This window comes from Chenopodium quinoa, unplaced genomic scaffold (assembly GCF_001683475.1).
Source record: "Chenopodium quinoa cultivar QQ74 unplaced genomic scaffold, ASM168347v1, whole genome shotgun sequence".
In the NCBI taxonomy this organism is placed as follows: Eukaryota; Viridiplantae; Streptophyta; class Magnoliopsida; order Caryophyllales; family Amaranthaceae; genus Chenopodium; species Chenopodium quinoa.
The window spans coordinates 151,103-177,535 of NW_018745013.1; positions in this window are offsets into that span (position 1 = coordinate 151,103).

Below are 26,433 nucleotides of genomic sequence, written 5' to 3' on the forward strand. Positions count from 1 at the left end.
GGAGACAAAATGATATTTAAATTTTGGCGCCTAAATCATTTGTCTTATTATTTTACAAAACTAATTAAAATGGATAATCGAATAAATGAAACTATTCTATACCTATGTTATAAACAGTATTTTTGATTTCTCAAAAAAATTAAATAGCTAAACCGAAATTATATTAATTCGGTTAAAATAAATTAATTAAATTAATTAAATTTTCGGATTTCATATAATAAAAATCTAAATTGTTTTAATATCTTTCCAAATTAATTATTTTCATGAAATATATATTTATAAATTAATTTTTTGATTTTATATAATAAAAATCTGATTTAATTAATTTTTATAAGTCAATATTTTCGGCCACCCCAATTTATTTAATAAAAATATGATTTTATTCTTCTAATTATTAATTTTCACAAAATAAATTTTATTGGATTATTAATTTTAGGCATAAAAATTATTTTACAAAATCCATAAATTAACGTAGAGGGACCGAAATTATTGAGCAATATTGAGCTCAATATTTTCGGCCACTCATGAATTTTCTAAATGATTTTAATTTATTTTATTAAAAATAAAAATCCTTTAAAATTTCTTATTTCTACTCTTAAATCTAAAATTTATTTGATCTTATTCTATACTTGCACTCCAAGCTGAAAACTTACTAAACAAAATTTCATGACAAAATAAAATCTAATATTCTTCCATACATTTAAAACCCTAATTTCTATTCTTTGAAATTACCATAAATTATACAACCCTAAATTGCTATAAACCCATCACCTAAACAGCTATAAATACCCCTCTTCCAAACACCCCAAGACACACATTAAAACCCCAAGAAATCTCTCTCTCCCTCACGGTTTTCCTCTTCTTTTTCCTCCCCAATTTCCGGCCACCACCTTCACCGGCAACCACTTGCTGCCGCCGGCGACCACCAGTCACCGCCACCTCACTACCGGCCACCCTTGCTTCTCCCTTGCTTTGGTTCCACCTCCATCCTTCAATTTCTCCTTTCTCCTAATCTTATTTTACATTACTAAGCATTTTCATATATATTATTTCTTGCATAAATTATAGTATAAAAACAGAAAAAAAATTTAAATTATAAAAACAGAAAATTATTTTATTAAAATATAATGATACTTTATAATTAATTCATACACATATAGGGTAGTTTGGTTAAGTTGTTGTGTTTATTTGATAGCCTTATGTTAATTAAGGTTATAATAATGTGTAGGGTGTTCGTGATTAAGTGAAGTAATTGTGTGAATCCCTCGTGTTACGATCAAGGTACGTTATGTGGTTTGATACCTTCGAAAGTTGTCTATGAAATTATATTTTATTATGTTCCGTATGAAATTATATTATATTATTCCGTATGAAATTATATTCCGTATGAAATTATGTTATTACGTTCCGTATGAAATTATGTTTTATGAAATTATGTTGTACGATGGATTGAAATTAATGATTTTGATTAAAACAAAAGAGACTTTGAATCGTGATTGAAAATATTAAAAAGGATTGGATTAAAAACGATTTACAAGTTTATTGTTATTCAAGTATAACGGATTTTTAAAAGGTGCTTTTAAGCAAATCAATCGATATGTTATGAATCCCACTTAGGGAATGGATTAGAGAAGGCTATGGACTTTGCATGACCTAGTCTTTCCTCAAGATTGGCCTTTGTTCATAAAGTAAACCACTTGGGGGGTGTGCACACTTAGTGAGGAATTGATTTTGAAATGTAATCGATTGAGTTTTAAACTTGTCTTGAAAGAATTGAATTGTAAAAGTTCTTGCATGAGTATGATATTGGAAAGAATGTGTTGGAATTATTAGAATTAAATGTACGTGATTTAATTAATGTTTTACTTATCTCACACTTTATCTACTTAGCATAATTTGCTAATACGTGCTTTGGTTTTCGCTTTGCCCTGTTTACCATAATGGTAAGCAGGTGAACTTTTCAGGTGGAAGTTAATTGATGCATATGGGAGCCCACGGGAATTTCACCTAGCTTAGGAAAAGTTTGAGTTGTTTTGTGTCATAATTTATGAACAATTTTATTTGAAGTACTATCAATAATGAATAAAGAATTTCCGCTGCAAAAGTATTTTTAAATATAAGCCTTGCGTTATTACGCGGCGGTAATACGCCCAAGTGTATCTCTACGGTATTTATACGTATTTTCTACATATTCCGTAGAGGGAGATTTGGGGGTGTTACAACGTGAGTGCTAGGCTAGGTGAGGTCCCAACCTATGCGTTCCTAGCGCACGTACATCGCATGGCACAAGCATCGCAAGATGCTTGCATGCGTGTGGTGTGGTTGTTCATGGCTGGGCGTGCTAGCATAGCAGCCCTATCCATCGCTTCATGCTAGGCCTCGCACCAAGCCCTTCGCTAGCTAGCAAGCATCGCAAGGCCATGCGTGCCTTGCGTGCATGTTAGCGAGCTAGGGCCTGGTGCCTAGCTTATCGCAGCCTCGCACCAAGCAGGCAGCACATAACACAAGCACTGTAGCTCGCTATGCGTGCTTGTGCTATAGGCTATGCATGCTAGGCAATGGAACGCACCAAGCACGCAAGGCCTCGCCTATCGCACAGCACCACGCACCAAGCAGCAGTGTGCTGGGCTATGCGTATGTGATAGCAAGTAGCAACCTCGCATAACAACGCCTAGCAGCAGCACCAGCAGCATCGCATGCGTGCTGGCTGGCTGCGCATGTGCTGCGTGCTAGCTAGCTGTGCATATGGTAAGTGCTAGCTGGCTTAGCTGCCCAGCTTTGGTGCTAAGAGCCAGCTAGCAGCCTTGGTAGCCAAGGCAGGCTGCCAACTAGCCAAGTGGAGGAGTGGTCCGGTTTTTGTGTGGGGACCAATGGTTGGTGTTTGCCTTGGGGAGCAAGGTGGGTTGGTCCCCTCCCTTGGTGGTCCTCACCTTCTCCCTCTCCTCCCATTGCCACTTGTAGCTTGTTGATTGATTTAGCATTTTATTTTATTTTTGATTAAAATAAAATAGGGGAAATGCAAATCTCCCACATTGATTGAGAATGGGAAATCAAGGTTCATTTCCCTATAAATACCCAAGTTTTGGGATTTGGGAGGGACACTTGAGTGGAACTAAAAAGGCATCTCCTTAGTAAAGTGAGAAAACCTTAAGTTCGTAATACTCTAGTTTTTATTGGTCAAGTCCCGACTAACCTTCGGGATTAAGACCGTTCGGGTCGGGTTCGTGGGTACGAGCCGTTGGAGACCGTCGCGTTTGTGAGGTTTAGCTTTTCAAGTCAGAGCTTGGGTTCGAGCGAAGCACGCGTCAAGGGTAAGAATGTCTTTTCTCTTTCTCTCTTTTATGTTGTTAATTTGTGATTAAATATTTAGTTGCTTTAATTAGTGAGCGGGTCTTGGGCGGGTTTCTCTTCCGCGTAGCATTAGACGCTACGAAACCCAACACATTCGAGGCCGCCAATTGGGCCCTCTTCTTCTCAAGATGATCTTTCCTGATTTGGGCCGCAAGCTTGGCAGACGTCATTTCAGCATCCACCATTTTTAGACCTTTTTCTGCAAAAACAAACCGGTTGCTAGACAAAACAGAAATCACAATAATAGAAACGGCAATACAACGCCGGCTAAATGGTCAACGTACGTCTCTCAAACATGGTACTAAGACCCAGACGGAGAGGAACGCCTCATCCTTGAGCCAGTCCGGATGGGGTACCTAATTCTTGGGCACTATTATTTCTCAGCCATCGTCTATGGGTGCAGTTGTGGTTTTGAAAAACTCTGGCTCCATTATTTCAGCCAAGGCCATCTCAAGAATGAGTGGAAGTGCACACTTCTTCCCTAAGAGAGTTGTCTCCTTGTTGTACCGGCGGAGGAAGTGGTCAACGTACGTCTCTCAAACATGGTACTAAGACCCAGACGGAGAGGAACGCCTCATCCTTGAGCCAGTCCGGATGGGGTACCTAATTCTTGGGCACTATTATTTCTGAGCCATCGTCTATGGGTGCAGTTGTGTTTTTGAAAAACTCTGGCTCCATTATTTCAGCCCAGGCCATCTCAAGAATGTGTGGAAGTGCACACTTCTTCCCTAAGAGAGTTGTCTCCTTGTTGTACCGCCGGAGGAAGTGGTTGTGTCGAAGAGACGGGGAATAGACCAAATAAAACTTGTTTTTCCAGTTGGTCAACTTGGACGGCTTGTCCAGAGTCATCATGTATTCCGGGAGTGTGGTCAGAGTATACCACGCCCCCCAGCCGCCTGGGGCCCGGCTCATGTAATGCATATGAGCGACGCCTCAAAGCTGGGTGTAAGATTTTGCATCTTGCAGATGGCGATATAGCTCAGAATGTTCACCCATGAATTGGGTGTGAGTTGCCATATGCCCAATTCATAACCCCTCAAGATGGCTCTAATTCCTTTGTAGATGGGGAAGCGGAGGCTAGCTTTGAATGCCGCCTAATAGCCGCCGAAATAGTTTTCGGCATGGTCAATATCTTCCTCCCAGACGACAGTCGTCTCTGCAGGCGGTACAATTATTTCCCAATATTTCCTTATTGGGCACTTGTCCTTAAAAGCTTCAAAGCTAGCTTCCAAGGTAATTCTATCCCTAGAGGACATGCGTGTCTCAGTCGGGTTGGTCATAGACGGTCCCTTCAATGACTCACCCTTTTGCCAGTTGGCATCCACTTGTAGGGAGCTTGATGCCTCAATCATATCGTTGGACGGCGTCTTCCTATACGGATTCGTTTTGCGCACTAGGGGCAGAGACGAATTCCTCACTGTCTGTCTCATTTAAAATCCCATCACTGGGAGTGGTGGGGGCACTCGGAGGAGAATCTGCCTCTTGCTCATCTAGCCTATCATATGTCTCTGACGGCATAATCTTATCAGCCGACACTTCCAAAGTGTGCCTTATGACTTAGCTTTGTAGCCGTCTATTTGACCCTCGCCATTGTGTCATGCAAAGACATAGAGACAGTCGGATTCGGGATGAGCAAGGCAGATCCAAACACCTAGAGACGACACCCTAGTGCTAGACTTAGCCGTACCAGGAGACTGGCTGGTTATTGACCTAGGTTGTGCCGTGTGTGCTGATGGTGAATCCATTTATTGAAAGCTATATATATATACAAACGGTAAAAGCTTGAAAGAGTTGAAAAGGGGAGAGACAGTTACCTTAATGTAGCTTGCTGAAACGAGTCTCAACCGTTGACCGGCTGTGTCAACAAATATAGCAGACGGAAGTTTTTATGAAAGCTACAGCAGGCGGCAACCAGATGATAAGTGTCATTTATGACACATTTTAGGGCAATTTTCTCACTTAGTTTTAGGTTTATTTCGGTGTTTAATTTCTTTGTTATTTCTATTCCTTTTAGTCTTGTTTTAGTTATCTTTGTCTTAGTTTATGTTTTTAGGCCTTAGTAGAGAATAATGTGCTTTTTGCTCGGTTTCTAGCTTGATTTGCGTGCTTTTCTATGTGATCTTTTACTCTTTTCTATCTTGGTCTATTTGTGTAGGTGCTTGGCGCTTTCTTCGATGTTTATGACCCGAGAGAAGGCAAGAAAGTTCAATAGAAGAAGCTTGATGCTAAGAAAGAAGCTAAGAAGTTAAGCAATTGTGGCACTTAAGGCTAGGACCCTCCGAGCACCCCGAGCATCCTCTCGAGCAGCTGAAGTTGGTAGCCAAGCAGCAGCACTGCTGCAGCAAAGCGCAACACAACCAGCCACTCGGCAGCCAAGGCCGCCGCGGGCGCGGCCCAAGCCACCGCGGACGCGGCTTCTGCTGACGTGGGCTCGACTCTCTGCTTTACCCAGCCTTTGCAACTTCCTGGAGATGCCTTGGAGAAGCTGCCACCGCGAGCGCAGTTATGGCTGAGGCAGGCGCGGGTTTTTGGGTGTTTTTCGATCTCAATTTCCGGATTTCCTTCTTTCTCTTCTTGTAATATATATAAAACGATTTCTTAGACTTCATTAAGAAATGTTATTACATTTTCTCTCTCCTCTAATTAGGATTAGGCTTAGATTAGGAGTTTCTCTCTCTAGTTTAGGAGTAGTTTTAGAGAGAGAAAGCTTGGGATTTAATGGTGATTTGAGAGATTGAAGAAGCAATTTTGTGGATTCTCTTCTCATCTATTCAATGAGCTTTTCTAACTTTCTCTCACGTTTATTGCTTTGTTTAATTCTTGTTTTTGCTTAATTCTTTGTTGATTAGTGCAGATAATTAGTTTACTTGATTGATTCTTGCTTTAATTCTTGTTTAACCTTGTTTTCCATGTTTTTCTTCATTATGTTTGCTTAGATTTTGTTCTAGGGAAATGGATGAAGGTTATGTTGATGAATTGAGTGTATCATTGTGATTAGTATGCAATTGATTTTTGGTTATTGTGTTTAGACAATGCTTATATTGATTAGAATCTTTTTAGCTAATTGATTCTAGGTTCTTCATTGTGCTTTCAATCTATTGTGCGGAAGTGAGTTGATTGAGAGTCTAGATTCTTCCATACCTTTGCTGGGCTAGTTGCGCAAGAGTAAATTAGCTTAGTAGGATAATTAGCATGCTTAATTGCGCGGGAGTGAGTTGAGTGTTTTAATCGTTCCTAATTGAGATCATGATCATCTAATTGCGACTTGTTATTTAATTCATTAATGTGATTGGATTCCCCTTTCCCTAGTATCTTGTTAATCGCTTTAAGTAGTGTTTAGTTGTTTCTTTCTCTATCTCACAACCTTCCTACTAATTTAATTAGCTAAAATTGATACACTTAGTCCCTGTGGTTCGACCCTATCTTGCCACTATCTTGTGTAAACTTGATAGAGTTAGGTTAGGAATATAAATTCTAAATTTGATCTAGGATAGTAGACCACGACCTATTATCCACCGATCAAATTTTTGGCGCTATTTCCGGGGACTAAGGCGTTCATTAGTTTGTGTTGATTAGATTAGCTAGGTTCTTGTGTATAGTTTTGATTTTTGTTTGCTTTTCTTTGCTTTGTGCAAAAAAAAAAAAAAAATGGCATGCTTATCTTTTCCTCAATTTGATGATGAACCCTTCTATGCTTACTTTGAAAGACTTGATGGTTTCCTTAGTTTCCATGGTTTTTCTCTTAGTGATGCTTGTGGTATAGCTTATTGGGGCATGAATGAGTATACTAGGGGAATGGTGACAAGCGCACTTTAGGGCGCGCTTTAGAGCATATTTTAGGATGATTTTGGATGTATTTGGGGCCGCTTTGGCCGATTATTACCTTGTTATGCTTACGTTCCCCATATTACGTGCTTCACGGGTTTTCGGTTTGTTTTTGATGTGTTTTCAGGTAATATCAACCGAGTTTAATCGGTTCCCGAGCCCTTGATGCGTAACCGAGCTAGCCTTGACCGGAGTCCGAGGAGTTAAGGAAGTTCAAGTGCCGTGCATTGATTACATAGCACAGGCAGCACGGCCGTGTTACCATAGGCACACCCGTGCTGGCCTATAAGCAAGCAACCCCAGGCAAGGCAGCACGGCCGTGCAAGCCAATAGCACGGCCGTGTCAGTATCCACGCACCCGCACAGCCGTGCAGGCCATTAGCACGGCCGTGCCAGATGTTGCCCGTGCCCGTGTCAGCTTCAATATGAGCCCCGTGCTAGAGCATATTCAGCACGGCCGTGTCATTTTTAGCACGGCCGTGCCAGGAAGCTGCACGACCGTGCCATATATAGCACGGTCGTGCCAATTTGAAGAAGAAACCCGGTTTACTTACTGACAAGCTAGCACGGCCGTGCCAAATACAGCACGGCCGTGCTGATCCAGGGTTAACTGCGCGCTTGACTTCTCCGAATTAGAAGACGTATATAAGGCCCGACTTTAAGAGGATTAAAAGACAACTTTTAGAGATAGTTTTGAGAGCCTTTGTAGAGAGTTATTGGAGAACGTTCTTAGTATTAGAGATTCATTAGTTTTCTTAGAGAATTTCCTAGAGATTTTAGTTTTCTTGGATTGATTTGAAGCAAGATTTGCGAAGGTTCTTTGTATTATTCATTGACGACGGATATCAAAGTTCTGAACTTTTCCATTGATTCGCATCAATACAATTGGTATTATTCATTCTTGTTTATTAATCAAGCTTTATTATTCCTTAATCAGAATTCATGTTTATATCTATTATGCTTTTGGAATTCATTATTGCTTTGATTATGAATATGTGTGAGTAGTCTCCTAGCTAGGGTTTTGGGATGAAACCCGGCCTAGGTAATCTATGTAATTGAGGATTGATTTTGATAAACGGATTGTGATTAAATTGATTATATGCGATTGCATGTTAATTCATTATAATAGGAGTAGCTAACCTAGAATCTTGAATTTGATTGCATGATATCCTTGATTTGATCAAGAGATTGTGAATTGAGTATTTCATTATTGAATGTGGTTTGATTATGTATCGAGTAATGTTAAGTGCATGAGAAATCCAAGCTTAGTATTGCCCGTTGTCTTCCTATCACATGATATTGATCAGACTTATAGTCTTTGCATATCCCGTTTGTCTCTGTGATTCCTTGTTGCTTAGTTACCAATGGTTAGGCGGATTCCCATTCTCCCTAGTGTCTTAGTTTATTGATTTATTCCATCTTATTAGTAGTATTTTAGAACACCATTTTCCATTGATTTCGAACTAGCTTAGGTTTAAGATTGATTTGCAAACTCTCGTTCCTCGTGGACCGAACCTTTATTTGCCATTGTACTTGGTTATAGGGTGTTCTTATAAGTATTGTTTGATTGAGAGTTAGATTGTAGCGACCGATTTAACCCTTGTCAAATGGTTGAGCATATGTATAATAGTAGATTCCATCTTTTGCCTATGCATGATGCTTGGAGTTTCTTCACACGGCTTGCTAGAGATTCTTATGATAGAGAATGTCATGTTTATTGTTTTGACTCTCAATGTCAAGATTCTTTTAATTTTTGCGTGAATTATCTTGATGCTTTTAATATGCCTTATGATGATCCAAATATGCATGTTAACCCTTTTCCCTCATATGCTCTTTGTGATGAGGTGTGTTTTAATGTTCATGATATGCATGTTAATGGTGATTGTGAACCTCAACCCAATAACCTTGATGCCCAAATTCTTGCCCAAATACAATATCTCACCCAACAAGTCCAAGAGCTTCAAGAGGAACAAAAGGTGAGAGAAGTGAGACTTGCCCAAGTGATGAGTGCTAGGGTTGTTGGAAATGGATGCGAGGCACCTCACTTGAAGTGTGATAGTGCTTTTAAGGATGATATGGTCCAAGGGTTGGATGATGGTGGAGGAGTTGAGAATGAAGTAAATGTTGATTTTGTGGACTCCAACCCCCTTCCCCATCTTGATGAGTCTACCTTGCATGTTTGTGACCCTTCGATCCATGAGTATTTGGACTTATTTGAGGTTATGACTAGTGTGTTCATTGAAGGAGTAATGAAAACTCATAGCCTTTTGAGTGAGTTCATTGATAATGCTTCATGGGAGAGAAATGAGTTTGAAATGAATTTGCATCCTTTCATGCATAGTTTGGAGACTCTAGGCTTTGAGGATGTTGAGGGAGTTGTTGTCCATCGTTGTGATAGAGAGAAAGATGTGGTTTCTCTTGGAGGTTGGATGTTTGAGGGAGTTGGAGATCATGAGTGTTCTTCTTTTGAGGACTATATGATTGATTTTTATCCTCTTATATGTGATTTGAGGAATGGTGGTGAGGGAAAGTTCATAGGTGAGACCATTGCTCCTATTCCCTTTTCTCATGTCCCTTTTTCGAGAAGATTTAACCATATCCTCTACTATCCTATGTCCCTTACTTCTTTTGTCAAAGAGCCTATTGGGGACCCTCCTTCTATTGGTGATATTTAAGCCCCTCTCTCATCGATTATTGAGGAAAAGGGTGATTTTTCCACCCAAAAAGATTTTGAGGAGGTTTTTCCTTCTTCTTCTTCTTCTTCTTCTTCTTCTTAATTTTTCTTCTTTCTTTTGGCATCTCCCTCCTCATTTGCGTGCAATAATCTTGTTGCACGTCCTCCTTTCGTCATTTCCTAGAGCGGTTTAACCTATGAAATGTTTAGTAGTGAATTTGAGAAGCTCTTGATATCGTTAAATTATTATTTCCTAGAGCGGTCACGCTTGGACGTTAACCAAGCCTTTCTCGGGAAGTAACCCATGTTTTATTACTTTCTTTTTCTTTTCTTTTTGTATAGTTTTTGTCTCATGGACGTGTTTGTGTTTCTTGCTAGGTACACAACTCGATATACTCTTGTGAATTTGCTTAGGTCAAGAATCAAGGAAGATCTATCCCTACTTTCCTTGCATGTGGATTTCAAGACATAATTTTGGAGATTGTGGCTTATATGTAGATATTTCGAGTCTTTTTGAATGTTTTTGCAATTTTTTCTCAAATCCGGTAATATCCTTCTTTTTCCCTCTCTCTAAGTTTTTGTGGCTTGGTCGGTGGACATGTGTTGGTTTGTTGGATTGATTTATTTCTTTTCCCCTCCCATGGATTTTATGATTTATTATTTGAGTGTATTGTCTCATTCAAGCTTGGGGGAGGGTATTCTATCATGCTTGGGTAGAATGTTAGTCCATTTTTTCCATTCACTTGAGTATATACATTTCCATGTGTTTTCTTATATTTTGAAAAACTCCAAAAAGATTTTCGTTTTCATCAAGGCAAATTTGTAATGTGACGTGTTTTGTTTTGTTCTTGCTTTGGACATAATACTTTTGGATTTTTAATCTTGAATGCTTTTCTTCCTAAATAGTAGTGGTTTGCCCGCTTTGAGATATCTTGGGTTGATTCTAGGATAGAGTATGCTAAAGTAGTATGTTAAAAACTTTGGGACCTTGAAGCCCTAGTCTACTTATTTGTGGTAAGAAGGTGATTAGGGGATTTTTTCCCGCCACGTGGACCAATGGAGCTCTGCCACGTGTTGTCCATGTGGACCAATCAGAGTCTGCCACGTGTCACCTTGTGAGAGGCCCATGGTGGACCAATCAGGTCACGACACGTGGAAGACGGATTGCCAACTGGGTAAGCGACCTTTACAGCCCAAATTCCAAGGCAAGCCCAGTCAGTCCTAGGTTATAAAAACCTAGTACTGGGCACACATTTCAAGACCCTATAAAAAGGAGATGTTCCCTCTGAGGAACATCATTCAGAAATTCCAAAACACACGTGTACATTGATTGGTGCACATTAATCCCAGCATTAATTGCACTCTTCGAGAGCTAAGGCTCGGATATTTAGACTGTCTTAGACAGTCGGATGATCACTCCCCTTCCGAGAGGAGCCTGATCCCCTTTACTTTCCGCATCTTTACTTCCAAACACGTTCTAGCTTGATTGTCGGAGGCAGAACTCCCACCCAAAGGAGTCTCCATTGTTTTGTAGGTACTGGCGTCTAGAGGTCAGTCTTGGTGTTGTAACTCTCCCGTTGGACATCCAAAAAATCCCAAAACATTTTGAGCCATCTGTGGGGAGAGTACTGCTAAGATGACTTCACAAGAACATGTACCACCTCTTAATGAGAAATGGCCTATGGCCGATCTCCAGGTCTATACCGACCAGGATACAGATGGCGACTATGAGGTCGACACACACACGGCCCCTGACGGGTCCCTAAGAACTCGGCGCATCCGTCCCCTCGAAAGGAAGGAACAGACTGTCGAACAGGCGGGCCCTAGTGAACCAGCCAACCAGCTGGTCGGTCAACCTCAAGCAGCCGAAGGCTCCGTCCCCTTCACTAGATCGAGCTCATGACCCTCATGACAAGTTTCAAAGGGGAGATTAAGGACCTGATTGACAAACGGACAGTTGTTGCCACCAGGGACCAGTCGGCCAAGAAGTCCTCTCATTCAGGGAGGAATAAGCCGGTCAAAGACCGAGAGGCCACTCCTTACCCTAAACCTAGGGATGGGCAGAGGCCCTTGTTAAATTTGGCCAAATTCCGGTTCCCTAAGCCACGTAAGAGGAAGGCCATCCGACATGTACAACCGGATGGATCAAAGAAAACTTATTCTGATGCCCGGATGCTAATCCAGCACAAGAAGAACATGCAACTGTCAAAGTCGGCTTCCACGTCGAACTTGCAAGACAGCTTTCAGAATACCTCAATGAGGTATTCACAATCAAATAAAGAGAACCAGACAGGCGGCATGTCCGCCCACGCTAGTCCTCAGATGCTCTATGCGGCCCCGTATGTGCCTCAACAGCCATACATGCTGTATGGACAACATTACATGCAGCCGACCCTCTTTGGGGGGCAGGCTGCACATAATGTCCAGCCTTTGGACTAGCAGCTCCGACTGCTAAGACTGGGGGAACAACCCTCTGCTTTTTCCAAGGAAATAACAGAGGATGCCCAGCCGGCCAAGGTGAAAAATGTGTTGGTAGGTTCCTATGACGGTACCACCAACCTAGAAGACCACCTGATGGCATACACCAACCTTATGTATCTTCAAGGGTTGGATGATGCCGCATGGTGTAGATGCTTCTCGACCACATTGAAGGGCGTCGCCAAACAATGAATCGGCAACCTGCCAGACGGATGCATCAATAATTTCAAGACGCTTGCATACTTGTTTGCGTCAAACTTCTCAATGAATATCCCTGTAAAGAAAACTAGTCTTGACTTGGGAGCTATACAACAGGGTGAGAAGGAAGGGCTACACTGTATACCTGGCGGTTCAATCTAATGAAAATTCTGATTCAAGGACTGTCTGATGAGGTGGCCTATATAGACTTTTTCAAAGGTCTGAAGGACGGGTCGGCCTTCAAGTTCGATCTTGTCAGGAAGAGGGTTGCTACCCTCCAAGTGAAAGGAATGGTGTCCTTCCAACAAGTGTAGTATTCTGATAGAGGGTTCAGAATTATTACAGAGCTAATTCTTCAGTAAGGTCAAGTGATCAGAAAGCCTAGGTGGAGGCCGCTTCCGATCAGTAATATTAAGGTATAATTAATATTACAGCTTAATCTTAACTGAACCCTTCGGGTCGAACCCAATCGAACAACCGATCCGAGACGACGAATTAATCCGAAGGATTTAACGAGTCGTCGGAGTTTTACGAACACAGACGTCGGACATTGAGCCTACGGCGTCGAGGCCGAGCGTTGCAAAATCACAAGCAACAAGTGCGAGCATAGCCGTAGCATCACATTGGAATGGCCATGAGAAGTACTAGGCTAGGCTAGCTCATCGCAAGCCTAGGCGCACCATGTGTGCTAGGTGCACAAGGCAGCCCATCGCACAAGCACAACACCATCGCAGTGCTAGGCACTTGCGTGTGTGTGCGTGTGCATGTGCCTAGGGGCTGTCGCATCATCGCAGCACAAGCACATCACTATCGCATGGCAAGGCCTATGCGTGTGTGCGTGTGCTTGTGCCTAGGCCTGTCGCACCATCGCAGCATGCAGCATAGCACCATCGCAGTGCTGGGCACTTGCGCATGTGCGTGTGCGTGTGTGCCTAGCACCATCGCCAAGCATCAAGCCATCCAGCATGCGTGGCTCGCTAGCAGCACGCATGTTGGGCCTCGCATGGGTGTGCGCGTTGGCAGGGCCTGGCTATACGAGTGTGTGCGAGGAAGAGCTAGGCAACAGCACTACGCAACAGCTAGCCTGGTTGTGCGTGTACATGTGCGTGTGCTAGGCAGCAGCGCCACGCTACCAGCACCAGCGCCTAACAGCTCGCAGCATGCTAGGGGCCAGTGCGTGCTAGGCCAGTGCGTGCTGGCACTGCTTGCTGGCACTGCTTGCTGGCACAGCAAGCTGGCTGGCTGTCTAGCCTTGGTGCTAGGCGCCAGCTAGCAGCCTTGGCAGCCAAGGCAGGCTGCCAGCAAAGCTGTCTAAGGTGTGGCGGTTTGAGGGTGTGGGGACCAAAAGCCTCAAGGCTTCCCTTGGTGAGCAAGGCAATGGTCCCCCCAAGGGACATGGTCCTCACCTAACTCTCTCTCCCCCTTTTGACACTTGATGCATTGTGATTGATTTGATTAATAATTTAATTTGGAATTAAATTAATTACCAAAATTACTCATTCTCCCACATTGGTTGGGGAATGAAAATCAAGGGTTCATTTCCCTATAAATACCAAGGCATGGGTATTTGGGAAAGAACACACTTGAGTTGAAAAGTAAAGGAAACTCCATTGTTGAGCATAACTTGAAATTCGTAAAACTCTAGTTTGTTTTGTCCGGGCCTTGACTAACCTTCGAGGCTTAGGACGATCGGGTCGGGTTCGAGGGTACGATCCCGTCGGAGACCTCGCACTATCAGGGTTCAAGTAAGAGCTCATAGTTGAGCGAAGCACGCGTCAAAGGTATAATATTTTATCCTTTCTTATGCTTTAAATTATGTTTTGCTTGTTAATTGCATTTATTATGGGGGCGGGTCTTGGCGGGTTTCATTCCGCGTAGTGTGGGTCACTAAGAAACCCTACACCATGCTTGGTTGTGGCTACGTTGCTTAATTTTTGAGCTATGTAATTTTGTGAAAATTTTGCCGTTTTAAATAATTTATGTAATTATTTTAACGAGGTTAGACCTCGGTTTTTCCAGCTTCTGCAAAATTTTGATTTTGACAAATTATGGGTTAAGCCGACTTAATTAATCGGATTGATTAAGTATGGATGCAGAATTTAGTGGGAGCTTAGTTGATCGCGTGAGCAATTTGCCTTTTTGAAATAATGGATTAAACAACTTTGACTAGTTTTAATTAGGCGCGTTAATCGGATTAACCAGCTAAGTTAGTTACTAGTTTTGCGTGTTTATATATGTATTTTGTAATATGCATGGGCCATTCACAAATAGTGAATGGGTGAATGAAATATTGTTTTCAAAACAGGTTATTGAAAAAGGCAACTAGTAGGGCTCGACTAGGATAGAAAATACGGACTGCGTTCCGTTATGTATTTTTGTAAATCTAAATACGGTCTGCGAACCGTTAAGTATTTTTGTACTTTAGATTAATCTTAGTCGTAGTAGCTAGTTATTTTATTTTGGCAAAGATGTCTCAAGACGGCATTTCGATGAAGACGATCCAAAATGAAGACCCTTAAAGATTTGAAGATTTCAAGGGGTCATGCTAGTTGCCAAATGCATGGGGATCATAACGGGAACACTCAGGATATTAGGTCCTCTTAGTAAAGAAACTTACAATGCAAGACTGGGAATGTCCCCCTATTAATGAAAGGAATGGTGTCCTTCCAACAAGTGTATTATTCTGATAGAGGGTTCAGAATTATTACAGAGCTAATTCTTCAATAAGGTCAAGTGATCGGAATGCCCAGGTGGAGGCCGCTTCCGATCAGTAATATTAATGTATAATTAATATTACAGCTTAATCTTAACTGAACCATTCGGGTCGAACCTAATTGAACAACCGATCCGATACGATTAATTAATCCGAAGGATTTAATGAGTCGTCAGAGTTTAAAGAACACAGACGTCGGACATCGAGCCTAGGGCATCGAGGCCGAGCGTCGTTAAATCACAAGCAACAGTTCGAGCATAGCCGTAGCATCACAGTGGCCTAGCCATGTGAACGTTAGGCTAACTCGAGCTAGCATGCACCTAGCATGGCTAGGTGCAAGCCTAGACACACTAGGTGTGCTACGCGCACCATCTCTAGCACTAGGCGCTAGCATGCGTGCATGCCTAGCATCGCAGCACCATGTGCGTGTGTGCGTGCCTTTGCATGGCACAGCAGCACCGCAACAAGTGTGCTTGGGTGCCTAGGCGCCATCGCAGGCAACACGCACCAAGCACAGCCATCGCAGTGCTGGGAACTTGCGTGTGTACGTGTGTGTATTTCTCGCACCATTGCAGCAGCAGCCTCGCACAACAACACCATGCCAGGCATCGCCCTATGCGTGTGCGTGTGCGTGTGCGTGTGCGAGTGCTAGTGCATGCTAGCTATGCGAGAGGGCAGTGCATGCTGGCCAGCAAGCAGCAACAGCAAAGGGAGCCTCACCCAGCGCCCAGCAGCCCAGCAGCATGCGTGGCTCGCTAGCAGCACGCATGTGCTGGCTGGTGCGCATTGCATGCTGGGCAGTGATGTTGTGCGTGCTAGTCATGCCACCTGGTGCATGCTGGCGTGATAGGTGGCTGCCAGCACAGCCATTGCTTGAGGCGGTTTGAGGTGAGTGGGGACCAAAGGCTTGGAGCATGCCTTGGGGAGCAAGGCAATGGTCCCCCCCAAGGTTCATGGTCCTCACCTAACTCTCTCTTCCCCCTTGACACTTGTTGCATTGTGATTGATTTGATTATTAATTTAATTTAGAATTGGTTGGGGAATGAAAATCAAGGGTTCATTTCCCTATAAAAACCAAGGCATGGGTATTTGGGAAAGAACACACTTGAGTTGAAAAGTAAAGGAAACTCCATTGTTGAGCATACCTTGAAATTCGTAAAACTCTAGTTTGTTTTGTCCGGGCCTTGACTAACCTTCGAGGCTTAGGACAATCGGGCGAGTTCGAGGGTACGATCCCGTCGGAGACCTTGCACTATCGGGGTTCAAGTAAGAGCTCATAGTTGAGCGAAGCACGCGTCAAAGGTATAATCTTTTATCCTTTCTTATGCTTTAAATTATGTTTTGCTTGTTAATTGCATTTATTATGGGGGCGGGTCTTGGCGGGTTTCATTTCGCGTAGTGTGGGTCACTACGAAACCCTACACCAAGAAGCACTGATGGAGGTGGACGCCGATATACAGGCGACCGAACTCTGCAACATCAATAAGCAGTTGGACTTAAAGAGGTTTGACAAAAAATAAAGTCGACCATTACAGCCGGCTAAGAAAGAAAAGAAGAGAAAAGAAGTCTGGGTGGCTGATACTTTTGAACAGCCGTCCCAGAAGAAAAAGAGAGACATAAACATAATCCCTAAAGTACGAATTCAATAAAGACTTTCACTCCATCCTCATGGAAATTAAGGACCGGGTCTCCATTGATAAGCCGGCTGCTATGAAAGGTTCCGCCAAAAATCGGAACAAAAAATAAATATTGCCCCTACCACGAGGATATTGGCCATGACACCAACGAATGCCTTAGTCTCAAGCGGCTGTTGGACCGTCTAGCTAATAAAGAAGTTCTCAAATCTTATATTTTGAGGTCTAAGGTTACCCTGCACACTAACCCTGGGCAGTCGTCTAAGAAGAAGCCTCACTTTGCTAATAATTCAGACACTGATGAAACTTCGATCTATACGATAGCAGGCGGCTTTGATGGAAGCAGCCCAATGATCCGGGGTAACAAGGACTACATCAGACGGCTCAACGTCAACTCGGTTGACGAGGGGCAGACGTCTAAAGACTCCTTCCCCGAAGTTGTAGTTACTGAGGATGATAAGGGCAAAGTTAGGAGGCCGCATGATGACCCTTTTGTCATCGAATGCAAAGTGGCCAACCAAAGAGTTGGCCGAATCCTCATTATTACTGGGAGCTCGTCTGATCTTATCAGTCACAAGTGCATGGCCAAGCTCAAGTACAAGCCCGAGAACATGCACCAGGTCTCTCATCCTTTAGTGGGATTTGGAGGTGGTGTGGTACATCCAGTAGGTGAAAGGAATGGTGTCCTTCCAACAAGTGTATTATTCCGATAGAGGGTTCAGAATTATTATAGAGTTAATTCTTCAATAAGGTCAAGTGATCGGAATGCCTAGGTAGAGGCCGCTTCCGATAAGTAATATTAAGGTATAATTAAAATTACAGCTTAATCTTAATTGAACCCTTCGGGTCCAACCCAATCGAACAACCGATCCAAGACGACGAATTAATCCGAAGGATTTAATGAGTCGTCAGAGTTTTACGAACACAGACGTCGGATATCGAGCCTAGGGCGTCGAGGCCGAGCGTCGCAAAATCACAAGCAACAAGTACGAGCATAGCCGTAGCATCACATTGGCCTAGCCATGTGAAGTGCTAGGCTAGGCTAGCTCATCGCAAGCCTAGGTGCACCATGGTGTGCTAGGCGACTCATGAATGCTAGGTGCACAAGGTAGCCCATCGCAGCAGCATGCCTGCGTATGTGCGTGCCTTCGCATGGCAAAGCACCGTAGCATGCATGCTTGGGTGCCTAGGCGCCATCGCAGGCCCCTCGCACAAGCATAGCACTATCGCATGGCTAGGCCAGTGCGTATGTGCGTGTGCGTGTAGGGCATCGCAGCAGCAGCACTAGCCTTGCTCAGTGCGTGTGCGTGCAAGCCATTGCAGCATCGCTAGCACAGCACCAAGCATCGCATGCTTGTGCGTGTGACTGGCGAGGCGATGCCCAGCATGCGTGGCTCGCTAGCAGCACACATGCTTGAAGTGCGAGGGCATGGCTATGCGAATATGTGCGAGAAGGGGTAGGCAGCAGCACCACGCACTAGCTAGCATGCCAGTGCGTGTGCGTGTGCGTGTGCGTGTGCTAGGCAGCAACACCATGTTAGCAGCGCCCAGCAGCTTGCTAGGGCCAATGCGTGCTGGCACTGCTTGCTGGCACAACAAGCTGGCTGGCTGCCCAGCCTTGGTGCTAGGCGCCAGCTGGCAGCCTTGGTAGCCAAGGTAGGCTGCCAGCCCAGCTGTCTAAGGTGTGGCGGTTTGAGGGTGTGGGGACCAAAAGCCTTAAGGCTTCCCTTGGGGAGCAAGGCAATGGTCCCCCCCAAGGGACATGGTCCTCACCTAACTTTGTCTCCCCTTGACACTTGTTGCATAGTGATTGCATTTGATTATTTATTTAATTTGGAATTAAATAAATTATCAAAATTGCACATGTTCCCATATTAATCATGAACAAGGGTTTCAAGTCCCTTTTCCCTATAAATACCAAGGGTTTAGCATTTGGGAAAGAATACACTTGAGTGGAATTGAAAAGGAAACTCTATAATTGAGTAAACCTTGAATTCGTAAAACTCCAAGTTTATATTTTGTTCGGGCCTTGACTATCCTTCGAGGCTTAGGACGATCGGTTCAGGTTCGAGGGTACGATCCCGTTGGAGGCCTCGCATTATCGAGGTTGAAGTAAGAGCTCGGTGTAAGAGCGAAGCACGCGTCGAGGGTATGATTCTTATCCTTACTCTTAATTATGTTTTGCTTGTATTAGTTGCATTAATTATAGGGGAGGGTCTTGGGGGGTTTCTTTTCGCGTAGTGAGGGTCACTACGAAACCCTACAGTAGGTCGAATAGACCTACCCATTTGTCTAGGCGAAAAAGGGGAGGGACGCCACATGGTGGTCCGGTTCTTAGACCCATTTGTCTAGGCGAAAAAGGGGAGGGATGCCACATGGTGGTCCGGTTCTTAGTTGTTGAAGAGCTGACGGCTTATAACATGATTTTGGGGCCACCAACCCTGAATGAATCCAAGGTTGTTATCATTCCTTCTCTTATGCTCCTTAAGTTTGAGAGGGATGATGGAACAGTCGGCTCCCTACGGGGAGACCAAAACATGGCCAGGGAGTGTTTTCTCTCTGATGTCAAACCCATTGTGGTTGCATCCGGCCCTAGTGGAGAAACTAGTGACCTTGAGCAAATCAAGGAAGTCGCGCCTGCTGCCACAGCAGCCGGCAAGAAGAGAAAGGCCAGCCAAATGGTGGCCGAGGAAAAAGACAAGCAATAGCAATCATAGACCGGTGAAAGGCCGGATGAACTCCGTCCCCAGCCGGCGGGTGAGCACATGGACATCGTTTTGGATGACTCTCGTCCTGAACGAACTGTCAAGGTGGGGACGACTGCTTTTGCTAAACTTGGTGCAGAATTGCACAACTTGTTAAAATAATTCAATGACATCTTTACCTTTAAGGTGGACGAGATGCTAGGAATCAGCCCGTATCTAGCCGTCCACAAGCTTGCTGTGGATCCTAAAAAGAAGCCGGTAAGGCAAAAGAAGAGGAACCATGGAGAAGAACGAAGCCAGGCGGCAGCCGTCGAGGTGAAAAAATTATTAGATGCTGGGTTCATTTGGCAATGCTATTTCCCTGATTGGGTTGCCAATGTTGTGCTTGTAAAGAAGCCGAATGGAACCTGGCGCATGTGTGTAGACTACACAGACCTCAACAAGGCATGTCCGAAGGATAGTTATCCTCTCCCAAAGATCGACAGTCTGGTCGACTCTACAGCCGACCATGCCTTGATGAGCTTTATGGACGCCTATTCAGGCTTTCACCAGAAACCCTTGTGGAAAAAAGATCAAGAAAAAACTGCATTCGTCACTGATCAGGGGTTTTTCTGTTACACTGTGATGCCGTTTGGTTTGAAGAATGCGCCTGCGACCTTTTAGAGATTGATTAATACAGTTTTCATTAATCAAATTGGAAGGAATGTGGAGGCGTACATTGATGATATGATAGTCAAATCCAAACTAGAAACAGACCATCTTACAGACCTCCGAAAAACATTCGCCACACTCAGGCGGCACCAGGTCATGCTCAATCCCAAGAAGTGTGTCTTTGGTGTTGAGTCTAGGAAGTTCCTCAGATTTTTGTTTGATCAAAAGGGGATAGAGGCCAACCCAGAAAAAATACAGGCTGTCATAAACATGTAGTCGCCCCGTACTATAAAAGAAGTTAAAAAATTAACAGGCTGTCTGGTGGCATTGGGGAGATTCCTCAGTCGGTCAGGCGACAAGTGCCTCTATTTCTCCCAAGCAATTAAGAAGAAGACTATGTTTGAATGAGGGGTGGATGCAGATGCGGCCTTCCAAAATTTGAAGGAACACGTGCACTCTCTACCAAGGCTGGTCAGTCCTTTGCCAAAAGAAGTGTTGTACATGTACCTAGCCGTCTCTGACCATGCGCTTAGTGCTGTTCTCCTTGCTGAAAGAGGCGGCACCCAGCTCGCGGTCTACTTCATCAGTCATCTTCTACGGAATGTAGAGCTGAGGTACCCCATGGTTGAAAATTTGGACTTGCCCTCTTCATAGCAGTCAAGAAGTTAAAGCCTTACTTCTTGGCCCATCCGGTCGTGGTCTACACTAACTAGCCAATAAAGCGGCCAATGACAACCATGGAATCATCCGGCCGAATGATAAAATGGGAAATTGAAATCCAAAGCCTTGAAATTACTTTTGAGCCAAGGAAAGCAGTGAAGGGACAAGCGTTTGCTGACTTCATTATTGAAATGACCAGGCCGGCTGATCCTGAAAACCTTGAACAGGTTTGGAAGGTATATGTTGACGGGAGCTCCACCCTGAACGGTTGTGGTGCAAGCGTCATATGTCAGTCTCCAAAGGAGAAAAGTATGAGTATGAACTACGTTTCAAGTTCCAAGCCTCAAATAATGAGGCAGAATATGAAGCCTTACTAGCCGGCATCCGCATGTGTAAGGCGGCTAGGGCAAGGAAAATGGACGTCTGTTCTGACTCACAATTGATTGTTAGCCAATACCATGGTGATTATGAAGCTAAGCCACGCATCCGGCTATGATCAAGTATTTACAAGCGGTCAAAGAAGAGGCTGGGACGCTTGAGGAATTTCATTTAAGTCAGGTACCAAGGTCTGAGAATAACTAGGCGGATGCACTCTCCAAATTGGCATCATCCGCCTCTTGTGACACACCAAGATCAGTTTTCTGGGAGGTGATGGAAAAAAGGAGCATCGAAGAGGAACCCATTGGAATCCTAGATCGAAGCTCAACCTTCATGCATGGCATCCGGGCATACTTCACAGACGGCACCTTGCCGGATACTTATCCAGAGATGGTCGCAATAAAAAAACGTACGGTCAATTTTGAAATCCACAATGGAGAGCTTTTTAAGAAAGGTTATCTCCAACCTTTTTTGAAATGTGTCACACCAGAGAAGGGACGAGAGGTGTAATATTTTCCAATGGTTATTTTCCATGGACTCTGAGAAAATGGCTACTTGGGATGCTATTACACATGATTTCATTGATAGATACAAATGTAATATTCAACTAGAAACCGATCATAGGGAACTTGAAATTCTTAAACAAAAAGAGAATGAAGGTTTCACTGCATTATACAATAGATGGAAGGAAACTTTCGCTAGGATGATCGAAGTTCCAAGTAAGAAGGAATCCGTAAGGATGTTCATTAAGAACTCCAAGAGAAGTGTCAAAAACATTTAAAACATCAACCTTTAAGCACCTTCAAAACTGTCTATGACATAGGCATTAACATCAAAGATGACCTCTTGAAGGCTAGTCACAATGGCAAGGGCAAGAAGAACAACAATCCTTCTTCCGCTTCTTCCCATAGCAACTACATTAAAAACATCGATGCCGATGAAATCTAGGCCCTTGATAAAGACGCTTCAAAAGCCAAGAAACCCAAAAGAGAATTCACACCTATTGGAATGTCCTATGGTGCTGCTTTCGATCGTCTCTATGATCGAGGTTTAATCAAATCTATTGGTCCCACTAAGGATCCAACACCAGAAAAGCGATCTTCAAGATGGAATCCCAACTCCTATTGCAAGTACCATCAAGGCAATGGTCATACCACAAATGAATGTTTACAAGTATCAAAACCTCATTCAAGATCTCATCGATGCAAACAAGCTTCCATTCCCTCCAACCGGCAAAAAGACCAAGTGATGATAAGCACAAAGCACGAGGCGGGCTCTAATGACAAGATTTCATGATTCTTTTCTTATTTTAGTTTTCCCTTTTCCCTTAAGAAGTTTAGCATAGGGACCCTTCATCTTCCTTAGATTTATTTCATGAGTTTGATCTTTAACTTTTTCCATTTCAATAACATGAGAATTTATTTCTTTGCATATGATCATTGCATTGCATTGCATTTTACTTATTAAAAAAAAAACATCATTGCCGAGCTAAGCACAAGGTATACCAATGATTTGAGGCACCCCTTGTAGCCACATCATATTACCTTCACCCTTGCAAATATACAATCCTTTCTTGATAAACAACTTTGAGCCTCGTCTAATGATATACCTTCATTTTTTTAACCCACATCTACCTAACCTTGGGACGAGATGTGTGCAACTTACGCAATTTTAAAGAACAAGTACAAAGCTTGAGTAATTGGATTGTCATTCACCCTGTTCCCTATGGAAAATATTTCCCAAAGGCTTGTCATGGGTCTTTAATTTATTCAACTCGATATTTCGGCAAATTTTCCCGAAACGGATTGTCGATCGACTCTTTTTTTGCAAATGTTCCAAGACGCGGATTGTCGATTGTGGAAATATTCTCCTAAAAGGATTGTCGCATAGCATTGGAAAATTTCCAAGGTGGATTGTTTTCAAGAGTTATGTTCCAAGGCGTGGATTGTTATCGTAGAAAAATTTTTATGACGGATTGTTACACAGCATTGGTAACTTTTCCCAAATTGAATTTTGGTAAATTTTCCGAGATGCGGATTGTCGTTTCATCGTGGAAAAATTTCCTATGATGGATTATTACGTGGCATTGACAACTTTCCCTGAACCGGATTGTCGCTCATCATTCAAGAGTTGTATTGGCAACTGTTCCTAAAGTAAATTGTCATCACCCCCAGATACGCATTTCTTAACTCTTTCATTTTGTAGAATTAACGCTTTCTACAGGTATCGACGTTAAAAAAGATGATTTAGGATCACAGAACGTTCTGAATCATTCTCCATCCCTATCAATCTACTTTGACTCTTGTTTTCGAAACTTACGTTTCTCTAAACTAAGTCAAAGTGGGGGCTTCTGTAGACAGCTTATTGTGTCTCCCCAAAAACCAAACCCGGTGATGAGTACCTTTCACATCTTTGATTATCGATCGGTGAAGAGTTGAAGAGTCTCGTGAATTTTCCTTTAGCACGAACCATTCCTAACCTTACCTAAAATGTTTTAAACAAAAATCATTCATGTTGTGCTTTTAAACCCAAAATCATTCATTTCGTGTCCTTAAAATCATTCTTTTAGTGTCCTCTCCCTAAAAATGTCCAAATTAGATTATTTTGGTCCATAATCCTAGTCTAATTATTTTATAGTTGGATGGGGATTGAAAAGATATTTCCAACAATATATTATAAGCCCAAATCCAACTTATTAATAAGTTATGTCCAAAATACTAAACCAAGCCCAAATCGGACCTAGGTCCACCTTACCTACGACCCAATGATCATGTGAGGGTCTTAATACCGTAATCCCAATCCTAAACCAATAGGATTCATTATGAACTTATAAAAGTCTCTAGAAGGTTTTAATCTATCCTTTCTGAAAAATAAAGACCAAAGAGGTTGAAATTAAATAAAACTCCTCTTTTTGAAAATCCTAATCCTGTTATAATGCAAAGATGTTCAGATATGATTTTCGTGCCTCATAATTAAAACTTGAATGGTTGGATAGCCCTTGAAATTATCTTTCCAATGATATATCGTAATCCCGATTTGGAGCTATAACCAAAAAGATATGAATGAAATATCAAACTCTATCCAAAACTGATATTGTCCAACTATTTCAGCCATATCTTTTATTCTACAAAAGATATTGATTTTATTCTAATTGGGTTGTAAAGTATACTTCAAGATATTTCCAACGATATATTATTTATCTTATTCCGATTTTTGGATCAAAAGGTATGATAAAAACAAAAATCGCAAAAACTGCTATCTATCGCACCGTGATGGACCTGTCACGCCGCGATGAAGCCAGTTTTATTCCGATTCAAATTCTGACTCTTTTCTGATCCTTCGATCCCCTTTTTTCTTATAAATAGAGGTCGTTTCACCCCTTTTTCAATCATCAACAAGCTTGATCACCAACAATCATCATCTAATCTCTCTCTAATATTCTTTCTCTCTCTCTCTTCTTTCTTCATGTTCTTAGCCTAACCTAAACACATCCCAACACACATCCTTGATACTTTCCCCAAACAAACACAATACTTTCTTCACGAGATTTGAATACTCCTAGCCATCCTCGACGTGAAAGGTTAATAATTCTGAGGGTTTGGTCCCAAATTTATATTTCAATTCATATTTGATTTATTTGTTTGATTTAATCTTTCTTGAAGTTTACTAACGTGTGTATTGTTTTGATAGAAAGACGTACGAGGCATCAAAGTGAGTGATTCGATTACTTAATTATTCTTTTGATATAGAAATCATGTTTAGAATTTTATGATTAATTCCTAGTATCATGTTAGGATGTTGATTATGATTTCTAGTATCATATGTATGTTGATCGGAAAGCGCGCATGAATATCATAAGAATTAAGTACACTAGTAGAATAAAAGAAATAGGCAACCCCCCTATGGCAACGGTTCATGAAAACCGTTGCCAACTTAAGTGAGCGCCATTTTAAATATCAGAGTTGGAAACGGTTAACCGTTGCTAATTTTTTTTTTTAAAAAAAATGATTAACATTGGCAACGGTTAACCGTTGCCAACTGCGTTTTTAAAAAAATAAATAAATAAAAAATAAAAGGTAAAGGGTTGGCAACGGTTAACCTTTGCAAAGTTTAAAAAAAAAAACCCGGGTTTTCCCTACTCTTCCCACTGTTCATCTTCTTCATTCAATTGCAAAAAAAAAAACGCAAGTGGCCTCCATTTTCCCTCCTTCTGCGTTTTCCCTCCTCCTTCTTCATTCAACTTGCTCCCCTCTTTGTTCCTCCATTGAAGTGGCCTGGTGCGAGGTTTTTCACCTCCATTGAAGACAATTTCCCCTCCTCTCTTCTCCTTAGCACGCTGCTTCATTCAACTCATCTCCCCTCTTCCTCGTTCCTCCATTAAAGCTAAGTGTTGCGAGCTTTCTCACCTCCATTGAAGCTAACTCCCTCCATTGTCTTCAACCTAAGGTAAGTAGCAATTAGGTTTTATTTATATCCCTTAATTGATGAATTTCTTCGACTTTTTGGTGGATTTTCTTTACAATGTAGTAATTATAAGTTCCTGTAATCTAGGGTTTGTCAATATAGACGCGCATTGCCCCCCCTCCACGTACAACAACCTTCTTGCTTGCTCTCACGGTTGGTCTAAGGCGCCATATCAGGTATAATTTCGAAACCCGTTATTCATGACATACAATTATACAAAGTACTCTTTATATTAAGCATTATTGATTTAATGGTATGGTAGATTTATAGTTGTGGTAGATTTATAGTTGTGAATTAAAATATGTTATAGTTAAGTCTAAATTTAATTTGTCTAATTTAAATGTATGAATTATAAACTTCTCTAGGCTATAAATATTTCTTTCTCTCTATTATTGTTTTAATAAACGTTTTTTCATGCTAGCTATTAGATTTGTGTATTATATAATGACAAACTAAATAAAACAATAAATATATGAAATGTTTGCATCATCATATGCCTAGATACCCGTTCAAGGCTTTCTCATTAGGAGAAAGTCTTGAATAGTCCCCGGTTGGGACTGTTCTTGAACGTTTACTCTCACTTAGGTGGTGAATGTATGTCCTTTTTTTTATTTTAAGGAACATCTTGGCTTACCATTTCCTCGATCACCATGTTCTCTAGGTACATATGTGGGTAAGTAATTACCTACGTCGTGTACTTGG